This window comes from Cetorhinus maximus, chromosome 11 (genome assembly GCF_964194155.1).
Source record: "Cetorhinus maximus chromosome 11, sCetMax3.hap1.1, whole genome shotgun sequence".
NCBI lineage: Eukaryota > Metazoa > Chordata > Chondrichthyes > Lamniformes > Cetorhinidae > Cetorhinus > Cetorhinus maximus.
Window position 1 is genome coordinate 15,553,169 of NC_135889.1, and position 12,154 is coordinate 15,565,322.

Sequence of the window (12,154 nt, forward strand, 5' to 3'; positions counted from 1 at the left end):
ACTCATGTGACAGTGTCACATGAAGGGACATGTCAGGGAAATCTTGCTATCATTTGTTTAGCATTTTTTAATTTGGAGCCGATCTCCCTGAGGCAGCACCCAGCCTCAGGGAGATCAGCACACTCTTTCGTGCACATGCGTGAAAGAGGGCACTGTCAGCTGAGAGAAACACCCCCCCACCCGCACAGGGAACGCATCGCACTTCCTGGCAGATGTCACGCTGAGTGGGCCTTAATTGACCCGCCCACGTAAAATGGCGGCACGCCCCCGATCAGGGACGCCGATCGGAGGCGCGCCTGCCTGCACCCACTCCTGCACTTCCCCTCCGACGGGGGGAAAGCTTTTCCCAAGAAATAGGAGCAGGACTAGACCATTCGGCCCCTCAAGCCTGCTCCGCCATTTAACAACACCATGGCTGATCTGATTGTGGCCTTAACTCCACTTTCCTACCTGTCCCCATAACCATCTACCCTCCTATCATTCAGAAATCTTGTCAACCACAGCATGTTCAATATTCAATGACCCAGCCACCATTGCTGTCTGGGGTTGAGAATTCCAAAGATTAACGATCTCTCTGGAAGACAGAATTCCTCCTCATCTCCATCTTAAATGGGTAACCTCTTATTCTGAATCAATGGCCCCTTGTTCTAGATTCCCCCATGAGGTGAAACACTTTTTTTTTATTTGTTCACTGCCTAGGCCAGCATTTATTGCCCATCCCTAATTGCCTTTGTTCAGAAGGCATTTAAGAGTCAACCTCATTGCTGTGGGTCTGGAGTCACATGTAGGCCAGGTCAGGTAAGAGCGGCAGATTTCCTCCCTTAAAAGACATTAATGAACCAGATAGGTTTTTACAACAATTTGCAATAGTTTCAAGGTCAACATCAGACTTTTCATTCCAGATTTTTATGAATTTAATTTTCACCATCTGCCATGGTGGGTTTCAAATCCAGGTCCCAGAGCATTACCCTGGGTCTCTGGAATACTAGTCCAGTGACAACACCATTATGCTACCGCCTCCCCTCACTAACCTCTCAAGCCCTCTCAGAATCTGATATATTTCAATAAGATCACCTCGTATTCTTCTAAACTCCAATAAATGTAGACCTAACCTTCTCAAACCTTCCTCAGAAAACAACCCCTTCATCCCAAACTAGTAATCCTTCTCTGAACTGCCTCCAATGTGAATATATCTCTCCTTAAATAAGAAGACCAAACCTGTATGCAGTAGGTGTGGTCTTACCAACACCCTGTACAGTTGTAGCAAGATCTGTCAAGGTGAAGAGAACAATTTCACAAGGATTCAAGGAGTCCCCTTAACCTAAGAAATAGATTAAGAAATTAAGACCCTACACAATGGAAGGACCAACATTTGATAACATTGAACCAGGAGGAGGCCATTCAGCTCCTTGAACCTGTTCCTCCATTCAGTTATCATGGCTGACCTGTATCTTAACTCCATTTACCTTCCTTGGCTCCAAATCCTTTAATACATTTAGCTGACAAAATCTATCATTCTCAGCTTTAAAATTCTCAAACTACTGCCATGCTCAACAGATCAAAACTCTCCAGTCCTGCCACATCCAGTCGTGAATGGTGGTGGACAATTAAACAACTAACTGGAGGAAGAGGTTTCACAAACATACCCATCCTCAGTGATTGGGGAACCCAGCATGTCAATGCAAAAGACAAGGCTGAAACATTTGCAACCATCTTCTGCCTAAAGTAGATGATCCATCATAGCTTCCTCCTGAGGTCTTCTCCATAAATGCCAGTCTTCAGACAATGCCAGTCACTCTGTGTGATATGAAGAAATAGCTGAAAGCGTTGGAAACAGCAAAGGCCTCAACAACATCCCAGCTGTAGTACTGGAGACTTGTGCTCGAGAACCAGCTGTATATGACCCCTTTAGCCAAGCCATTCCAGTGCAACACTGGCATCTGCCCAACAATGTGTAAAATTGCCCAGGGATGCCCTTTCTACAAAAAGCAGGAGTAAATCCAATCCAGTTAATTACCGCCCCATCAGTCAACTCTCAATCATCAGCAAAGTGATGGAAAGTGTTGTTGACAGTGCTATCTAGCAATGCTTAGCAATAACCTGCTCATTGATGCTCAGTTTGGGTTCTGACAGAGCTACTCAACTCCTGACCTTAGTGGATGATCCATCTTGGCCTCCTCCGGACTTCTCCAGCATCGCAGATGCCAGTCTTTAGCCAATTCGATTCACTCCACGTGATATCAAGAAATGGCTGAAGGAACTGGACACTGCCAAGTCTGTGGGCCCTGACAATATTCCAGCAATAGTACTGAAGACTTGTGTCAGATCCTAAACGTCCATTGGATCCTGTTCGCACGCTTGTTGTAAGTGGTGGCCAATTTGGTACTAATGATAGAGTTGAGTAGCAGACATAGGTAGAAACTATGGCCAGAATATTGTGCTCATCGGACGGGTTGGCGGGGGTGAGTGGGAGAAGTTGGGAAACCGACCACCACCCGCTGCCTGCGATCAGGCTGCAACCGCGATTTCATGCTGGTGGGCTAATTAAGGCCCACCCAGAGTGAAACACACATGGCAGCGCTCGGAAATGCCCATGTGGCTGGGGGGGACGGAGGAGGGTGAGCACACAAGTTCATGCATGTGCACAGGTGCGCTCAGGGAAAGCTCCCTGAAGCACAGAGCTGCCTCATCCCAGAGGTGAAGATTTTTGAAAATTAAAAATAAGGAACTTTAAAATGTTAAAGAACATGTCCCCTCATGTGACTCTGTCACATGTGCAGCGACATGTTAGAAATGAGTTTGAAAATGTTTTTTTTTAATGATGGATTGAAACCTCACCCCGCCCATGGATGAGGTTTCGCAAAAAACTGAAAGGCCGCTTAGCCTTTTCGCCTGCCCGCCAAGTGTAAAGTTGGGTGGGCAGTGAAAAATTTAATTCAATTAGATCTTTCATGACCTTAATAGACTGTTAATTGTCAGCGGGCACGCTACTGACTCCAGTCCGCGCCCGCTGACAGAAATATTGCACGAGTGCGTGATGATGACGGGACTCTCGCCTGACATCAACGCATGTCATTTTATGCTCGTCCAGGCCAGGCATGCATCCAACTGAAGAGCGCAATATTCTGGCCTATGTTTATTTACCAAGGTACTCAGCAGCAACCAAACATGTGCTTACACTTCAAACTCTAGCTCTACACTCAACTACTAACTACTGACTATTATCTACAGAGGTAGCCCATGCAACCCTGCTATTGGATACTAAGATCATGTGATCTTCTATAATAACATTCTTCTTAAAGGTATATTACCCATCAGATTACCACATCCCTCCCCCTTTACTCAGAAATACATTTTATATTTATAATTATAATTTTCTCAAAATAGTGAAATATTTACACTGATACGTAATTTACAAATTCAGCCTTTCTGGGGGTTTCCTTATGTGTGTGGAGCGTCTCATCTCGACAACTTCAGATGCCTTGCCAGGAGCCTCCTTTTCCAGAGTTGCCAGAACATCAGGTGCTTCAGTGGGCTTCTTCAGATCTGTATCCTCCACTCTAGAAGGAACAACAGATGTGCCTGAACGGGTTGAGTCCTCTCAACAGGAAACGCTGACCCGGTCGTGAACACTGGTGGAATCATTTCTTGGTGCATAGTTTCTCTCTTCCTTCAATGGTCCACATGTCTCCGTATGACTCAGCCTTCCAGCTCCACGTGGTAAGATAGAGGTCCAGTCACTGCACTTATTTCACCCGGTAACCACTTTGGTCCTTCTCCAAATTTCTTCATGTGTACCATGTCTCTCACGGTAAATTTCCTCTCATGACTATGCCAATCGTGTCTGGTTTTCTGGCTTCCCTGACTCCTTTCCACCTTCTCGCCCTAAATTCGGCATTATTAAGCTCAATCTTGTCCTGAGACGGCGTTTCGTCAATAACTATGCAGGCGTGACACCTGCTGTTGTGTGAGGGATGGTCCTGTAATAAAAAAGAAAGCGTGCTAGCTTGGTTGTTAACGAATTTCCAGTTAATTTCTTCATGCCAGCCTTGAATGTTTGAACTGCCATTTCGACCAGTCCATTTGAGGAAGGGCGCTACGGTAAAGTTTTTACGAGTGATACTGTTGAGGCTGATAAACCATTGAAACTCAGCACTCATTAATGCCGTGCTGTTATCAGAAACGATTACTTCTGGTAGTCCATTAATGACAAAATTTTGACGTAGCTTCTCCATTATAGCAGTCAACATTGGTGATTTCACCTCCTATATGTCCATCCATTTTGAATGGGCATCAACAATGAGCAGAAACATTGGGCAGAATTTTCCATTTGTCGGGCGGGCGGGCCTGACCCAATCGCGGGCGGGCCCAGAGCCGATCGCCGCCAGCAATCGGGGCCGCACTGCCATTTTACTTAGGTGGGCCAATTAAGGTCTGCCCAGCGTGACGTACGCCGGGAAGCGCTATGCGCTCCCTGTGCAGGTGGGGAGGAAATCCCTAAAATCGAGAGTGTGCTCTTTCGCGCAAGCGCACAAAAGAGCGCACTCATCTCCCTGAGGCTTAGTGCATCCTCAGGGAGATCGCCTCGACTTTTAAAAGTATTAAAAATAGAGAAAAGAAAAATCCCTTACATGTCCCCTCATGTGACAATGTCACATGAGTTTGCACATGTTCATAATTTCCATAACAACTTTATCACAATTTTTGAAACCCTACTTGAAACCTCATCCCACCGCTGGATGAGGTTTCATGTTTTTTCTATTTGCCGCCGGGGCTCCTGGCCGACCCGCCAACCTTAAGGTTGGACGGGCAGGTCCTTTAATTGCATAATTGATCCTGTCAATGGCCTCAAGTGGCCATTGACAGGTCGGCGGACTCGCAGCTGATTTTGCTGCGCCTCCGCCTTCCTGAAAATTTAAATAGGGCAGAGTGACGTCAGGAGTTCCGCCCAACGTCATCCCACATAATTTTACGTGTTGGCAAGTGGGCCCCACCCCAGCTCGCCGACGGTAAAATTCTGCCCATTGTTCCCATGAAAGGTCCAACATAGTCAATGTGTAGCCGCACCCATGGTTTTCCTGGTCACTCCCAAGGCTGAAATGAAGGTGTTGAAGGTAACTTTTACGGTTGCTGACACTGCATGTAATTCCTCACTAAACTCTCTATTTCACCATCCATCCCAGGCCACAGTAGGTAGCTGCAAGCTATGGTCTTCATTCAGGATATACCTGAATGTGCACTGTGTAGTTCAATTAGCAATGGCTCTCTACCCTTTGGAGGTACTATCACTTGTGATCCCCAATATAAGATACCATCCTGGCTGGTTATTTCATACTTTCTGTTAAAGTACGGTTTCATTTCATCAGATACCTGCTCTTGTGACCAACCATGAAGTACTTGTTCTTGTGATAGGACTGAGTCCCTACTTCTCCAGTCTCTGATCTGTCAAGCGCCTACTGGTGATGAATCTAAGAAATTTAGCAATAACACAAATTCTTGTGGAACTGGGACTTCCTCATCCTTTTCTTGTAAAGGCAAATGACTAGATGCACCGGCATTTGCAATTTGACTAGCAGGCCTATGTATGAAAGTATACCCATTTGCTGCCAGGATTAAAGCCCATTGTTGTATTCTTCCTGAAGTTATGGGTGGTATAGCCCTGTCTTCACTGAACAATCCCAGCAATGGCTTGTGGTCTGAAATGATAGTAAAATGGCAGCTGTGTACGTACTGATGAAATTTCTTAACACCAAAGATGATGGTCAGGCCTTCTTTTTCTACCTGTGAGTAACCCTTTTCCACTTTGGTGAGCGTTCTTTATACGTAGCTAATAGGCCATTCCATGCCAGCATCCATCCACTGGGAGAGCACTGCTCCCACTCCATAGGGGGAAGTGGCACTGCAGAAATTTACCAAGGCTCCTTCTACAGCACCTTCCAAACCCACGATCCCTACCATCTAGAAGGACAAGGGCAGCAGATACATGGGAACACCACCATCTGGAAGTTCCCCTCCAAGCCACTCACCATCCTGACTTGGAAATATATCGCTGTTCCTTCACTGTCACTATGTCAAAATCCTGGAACTCCCTCCCTAACAGCACTGTGGGTGTATTTACACCACAAGGACTGCAGCAGTTCAAGAAGGCAGCTCAGTATCACCTTCTCAAGGTCAATTAGGGATGGGCAATAAATGCTGGCCTAGCCAGCGACGCCCACATCCCATAAATTAATAAAAAATATATTTTTTAAAACCACATTACAACCTTGGTCCAAATATGGACAAAAGAGATGAATCCCAGGAGTGAGGTAAGAGCAACTGACCTTGACATCAAGGCAGCATTTGACCAAGTTTGGCATCTAGCAAAATTAAAGCCAATGGGAGTTAGAAGGAAAACTCTCCACTACATGGAGCCATATCTGGCATAAAGGAAGGTGGTTATGGTGTTGGAGGTTAATCTTATCAGGACATCACTGCAGGAATTCCTCACAGTAGTTTCCTAGGCCCAACCACCTTCAGCTGCTTCATCATTGACCTTCCCACCAACGTAAGGTCAGAAATGGGGATTTTCGTTGATGATAGCATAGCGTTCAGCATCATTTGCAACTCCTCAGGTACTGAAACAGCTTGTGCCCACATGCAGCAAGATCTAGACAACATTCAGGCTTGGGTTGACAAGTGATAAATAACATTCACATCACAAAAGTGCCAGGCAATGACCATCTCCAACAAGATAGAATCTAACCCTTGATGTTAAACAGCATTACCATTGCTGAATATCCCACAGTGAACATTCTGGCTGTTACCATTGATCAGGAATTTATTAGAAGCTACAAGAGCAGGCTCAAGGCTGGGAATTCTACGGCGAGTAAGTCACTTGCTTACCCCCCAAAGTCTGTCCACCATCTACAAGGCACAAGTCAGGAATAAGATACAATACTCTCAGAAAATACTCTTAGACTTTTCAGAAAAAAGAATTGGCATTTGTATGTCTTTCATAACCTCATGACATCCCAAAGCATTTGACAGTCAATGAAATATTTTTGAAGTGTAATGTACAAAACACATCAATTAATTTGCACTCAGCAAGCTTCTCCACACAGTAATGTGATAATGACCAGATAATCTGTATTAGTGATATTGACTGAAAGATAAATATTGGATAGGACACCGGTAAGAGGTCCCCTGTTTTTCTTTAAATGAGGCCATGTGATTGTTTATGTCCATCTGAGAGGGCAGGTAGGAGCTAGTCTTACTGTCTCATCTAAAAGATAGTACCTCTGACTGTGCAGCATTCCCTCAGGGCTGCAATGGAGTGTAAACCTAGATTTTGTGCTTGAATCTCTGCAGAGGCATTTGCATCTCAGATCTTCTGAGTCACAGGTAAGAGTGCCACCCACTAAACCAAGGCTGACACCCTTGATGTGTGATGAACATAATGCACCCAAAGTGATGTGACTTACCTCATATTAGCATCAGTATTAACCAATTTAAATTGTAAACACAATGAAATGTGCAAATCTGCATGTCAACCCTGGAAACTGAAACATAAAAGGTTTCATCACAATAACAGTTGCGGAAACACAACAGCTTCATGAAATACAATGAAGGCAGGCTTCCTTGACAGATATTTATGCATCTGTTCGCAACACTCCATCAATTTTGATTCATGGGCTTTCCTGTTAATCACATCACATCAGCAGAAAGGCTGTGGAATCTGTTCTATTGCTTTTGTACTGAGTGCTTGCAAAAATAAGGGGAAAACGAAATATCAAAGCAAACTCACGGCCCCAGAGAGAGCTCCTAATTAGGCCTTAAAATAAATCTTCATGCTGGAATGCGCACCTTCCCCCATTACAATTGGAGGTGTCAGCTGTGGCTCAGTTCATAGCACCCTCGCCTTTGAATCAGAGGGTTGTGGGTTCATGTCCCACTCCTGGAAAACCAAGAACTGTGATTGTACTCGAAAGAATTTGCAATCTGTGACTGTTGGTAACTTGAAAGAGTTTCCCCCATTACAATGCTAGGAAGCACAGAAGCTCCTCCCATTTTTATTTGGCTCACGACCTAATATCCTCAAACTCACATACCTCACGGGATAAAATTAGAGCTTGCACTCCTCAAGTAACAAAATATTTCAGAACATGTTACAAGAGGAGCGGTAGGCATTGAGCATGAGGCTGGGAAACCCTGCCCAAAGACGGAGGCCCAGGGAGGAAGGGGGATTTTTGAAGAGGTGACAGGGCAAAGCTGTTTAGGAAGAAGGTCCCAGAGAACAAACGCACAACGGAAAGGTGCAATGGATCAGTTACCCTGGCCCAAAAGCTGAGTTATCTGCCTGGACAAGAATGAAGAAACTGGGAGGGATTTGACAATGATGATCTTAGACCATTTACTGGGACAATGAGTCAGTGGAACTGGGTGATCATTAGAGTAATGGTGGTGCAGCACATTTCCCCAGGAAGGGTCTAAGTTCTGGATCAGCTGAAATTTACATTGGAGTGACAGGGAAGTGGGGGGAGGCTACCAAAGGTTGAGATGATGAAGATATAGCTAGCAGTTCCAGCAGCCAAGCTCAATTTGGGCTCTGCCAGGGCCACTCAGCTCCTGACCTCATTAGAGCCTAGGGCCAAACATTGACAAAAGAGCTGAGTGCAAGAGGTGAGTTGAGAGAGATGGTCCTTAACATCAAGGCAGCTTTTAATCGAATGTGGCAACAAGTAGCCCGAGCAAAATTGAAGTCAATGGGAATCAGGAGGAAAATTCTCCACTGGTTGGAGTCATACCTAGCACAAAGGAAGGTGGTTGTGGTTGTTGGAGGTCAGTCATCTCAGCTCCAGGACATCACTGCAGGAGCTCCTCAGGGTAGTGTCCTAGGCCCAACCATCTTCAGCTGCTTCATCAATGACCTTCCTTCCATCATAAGGTCAGAAGTGTGGATGTTCGCTGATGATTGCACAATGTTCAGCACCATTCACGACTCCACAGACATCGAAGCAGTTCATGTCCATTTGCAGCAAAGCCTGGACAACATTCAGGCAACACAAGTGCCAGGCAATGATCATCTCCAACAAGAGAGAATCTAACTATCTGCTAGTTCCCCACCAATCCACACACCATCTTGACTTGGAAATGTGGGAAGAATTATCCCAGATTTGCACTAAGTGTGGTAGCGGGCAGGAAAAGGAATGTTTTACCCACCTGCCAGCCGCAATGTCGGTTTTTCACACTGTTTTGTCCCATTCCCGCCTCATTCATTATGCATTTCTGGGAAACATGCCAGATCGCCAGATCCTCTGATTCGCCCGCCCTGCCAACACCTCAGGCCTTCAATAAAGCGGGTGCCATATTTAAAGGCCGTCCTTGCACAGAGCTAGCACTCTTCAAGTGATTGGAAACTGCAGGGAACTGATGGCTGCCAAAGGGAGGAAACATGCTGCCCCCAGATTTAGCGACGCCTCCCTTGAGCACCTACTGGACGCAGTGGAGGCCCAACGCAATGTTCTCTACTACCACTCTGGGCAAAGACCAGCAAGCAAGGTCACCAACCCAGCATGGGGGACAGTGGCAGCAGTGGTCAGCGCCAATGCCCTGCCAAAAAGGACAGCCCTCCAGTGCAGGAAGAGGATGAATGGCCTCATCCATTCAGCCAGGGTAGGTCACTCTTCTCATCACTCTCAACTCACACACTCACAAACCCATCACACATCCACAGGGCCCTCACTCGTTGCCAGTTCAAGGCACATCACCATTCACTCTCTCACACACACCTTCATTGTCCTCATTCTGTCCGTAGGACCACTCACCACCCACACATGCCAGGCATCCTTGTAATCTGGCCTGGTAGGTGCCCTGCTTACACTCTCTCCATCTGTATTCATGCAGGACAAGCTGGCACACAACAAAAAGGGGAGAGGTCGCAGACTGGTGGAGGAATGCCTGAAATCAAGGTCCTCACGGACTTTGAAAATAGAGTCATCCAGCTGACATGGTAAGTGTGCACTCACCTCTGAGTTCCCCTCGAAGTTCAGCTCGCCAGGTGCACGCCTTTTAAATGCTGTTGTGAAACACATTGTCTTACAATCATGCCAATGTGCCTGGATGGGGATGATTCAGCGTGAGGGGATGATTCCAGTGAGCAGGGATTACAATTAGATGGAGACGTATTAAAATGATGTTCCCGATGTCCAGCAGTGGGAAACGCAGCCCGCCATTGATGGGTGGAGTGTACAATCACAAACTGGTTCCACGACGTTGTGGAACTGATTTTTGGCCTTCCCGCCATACTGTCTGCTCACACCCGCTATGACGCCCGACACCAACGGGTTAGAAAATTCCGGCCTATATCACTGTTCCTTCACTGCCACTGGGTAAATTCTAGAACTCCGTCCCTAACAGCACTGTGGGTGTACCTACACCACATGGACTGCAGTGGTTCAAGAAGGCAGCTCACCACCACCTTCTCAAGGGAATTCAAGATGGGCAATAAAGGCTGGCATAGACAGCATCGCTCACATCCCATGAAAAAGTTTTTAAAAACGGTAGGTAGGCAATGGTTTGGAGATGGAAGAAGGCTGTTTTGACAATTGATCCTACAAGGGGCTGATCTCAGGGTCAAAGTGGGCATAGAGGTGTTGCATGACAAGGTTCAATCCAGTTGAGTAGCCAGAGGTTTCGATGGAGTCAGTGCCACTGGTACATAGGTTCTGGTGAAAGTTAAACACCATAGTCTCATTTCTACTGAAAGAAGTTTCATATCCATTGCTGTACCTCCTACTGTGACACCACATCAACCAGCCAGTAGTGGCACCAATGCAGACTGGAATGGAAAGGAAATTGCTCTCTCCCAGAGGCATGGTGTCGAACTAGTGAATTAAAAGTAGAAAGAGGAAAAATCCATTATGATTTGGAATGTCCTCAGGTTCTGTGTTTGGGTTGGCTTATGTTTCCTTTCAGTCATTTAAAATGTTCTTGGGATATGAGAATTGCCAGCGAGGCCAGCGTTTATTGCCCATCCCTAGTTTCCTTGAGAAGGTGGTAGTGGGTCTTCTTGTTAAACAACTGCATTACATGGGAATCCACAATGATGCTAGGCAGGGAGTTCCAAGATTTTGACCCAGCAACAGTGAAGGAACAGCGATATATGTCCAAATTGGGATGGTGTGTAATTTAGAGGGGAAATTGCAGGTGAAGATGTTTCTATGCATCTGCCTTCTAGGTGTTGGAGGCCATGGGCTTGGGAAGTGCTGTTGAAGAAGCCTTGACGAGTTGGCGAATTGATAGGGAGGGAACAGTGCAGTCTTGGTGCGCAGGTGGTGGAGAAAGTTGATGGGCTGCCAGTCAAGCCTGCAGCTTTGTCCTGGACGGTGCCATGATGGAGACCATTTCCAGGGTGATCCTGTAGTACTGCCACTTCAAAATGGCACAGAACTGTTCCTGCCAGTTCAATGACTGAGCACTGTGCGCACCTTTCAACAGTGATGTTGCAAACATGAGTAATAAATAAAACCAGTGTTTTTCTGCTTCACCTTGTCATTGTCTGACCCACTGTAGTGTTTGTCATTTCTGCCAAAACAATAAATGATACTACTGTTAGCAATGGTACTACTTAGATTCATCTGCCAGCTGTGGACCTGATCTTAACACTGTAGCTTCTCAGTCAGAGACTTGAACCCATAATCCAGACTGACACCTTGGTGCAGTACTGAGGGAGTGTTGCACTATAGGAGATGCCATCCTTCTGATGAGACATTAAATCACGGCACCCCCAACCCATCCCCCTCCCCCTCCCCCTCCCCCTCCCCCTTCCCCTCCCCCCCTTGCGCTCTCAGGTCAATGTACATGAATACATGGCACTATTTTGAAGAAGATTGGGGAGTGTTCTGCTGTATTTTGATAAACATGTATCTTTCAACCAACATCACTAAAGCAGAGAGCCACAGCTGATACTTATTGAACAGACTTATATCGATGAATACATCACTCACAGAAATAAATGGACCATTGCCTGCTTCAGAATAATGCACAGAGACATCTAAACTTTTGTAATGTTTGTAATCAGAGAATATGTCCTTTAGATATATTTAATACTTAACTAATGGGAAGATTTAACTCAACATGTACAAACAGCACATGGTCTGTTCTGATTGAGCTG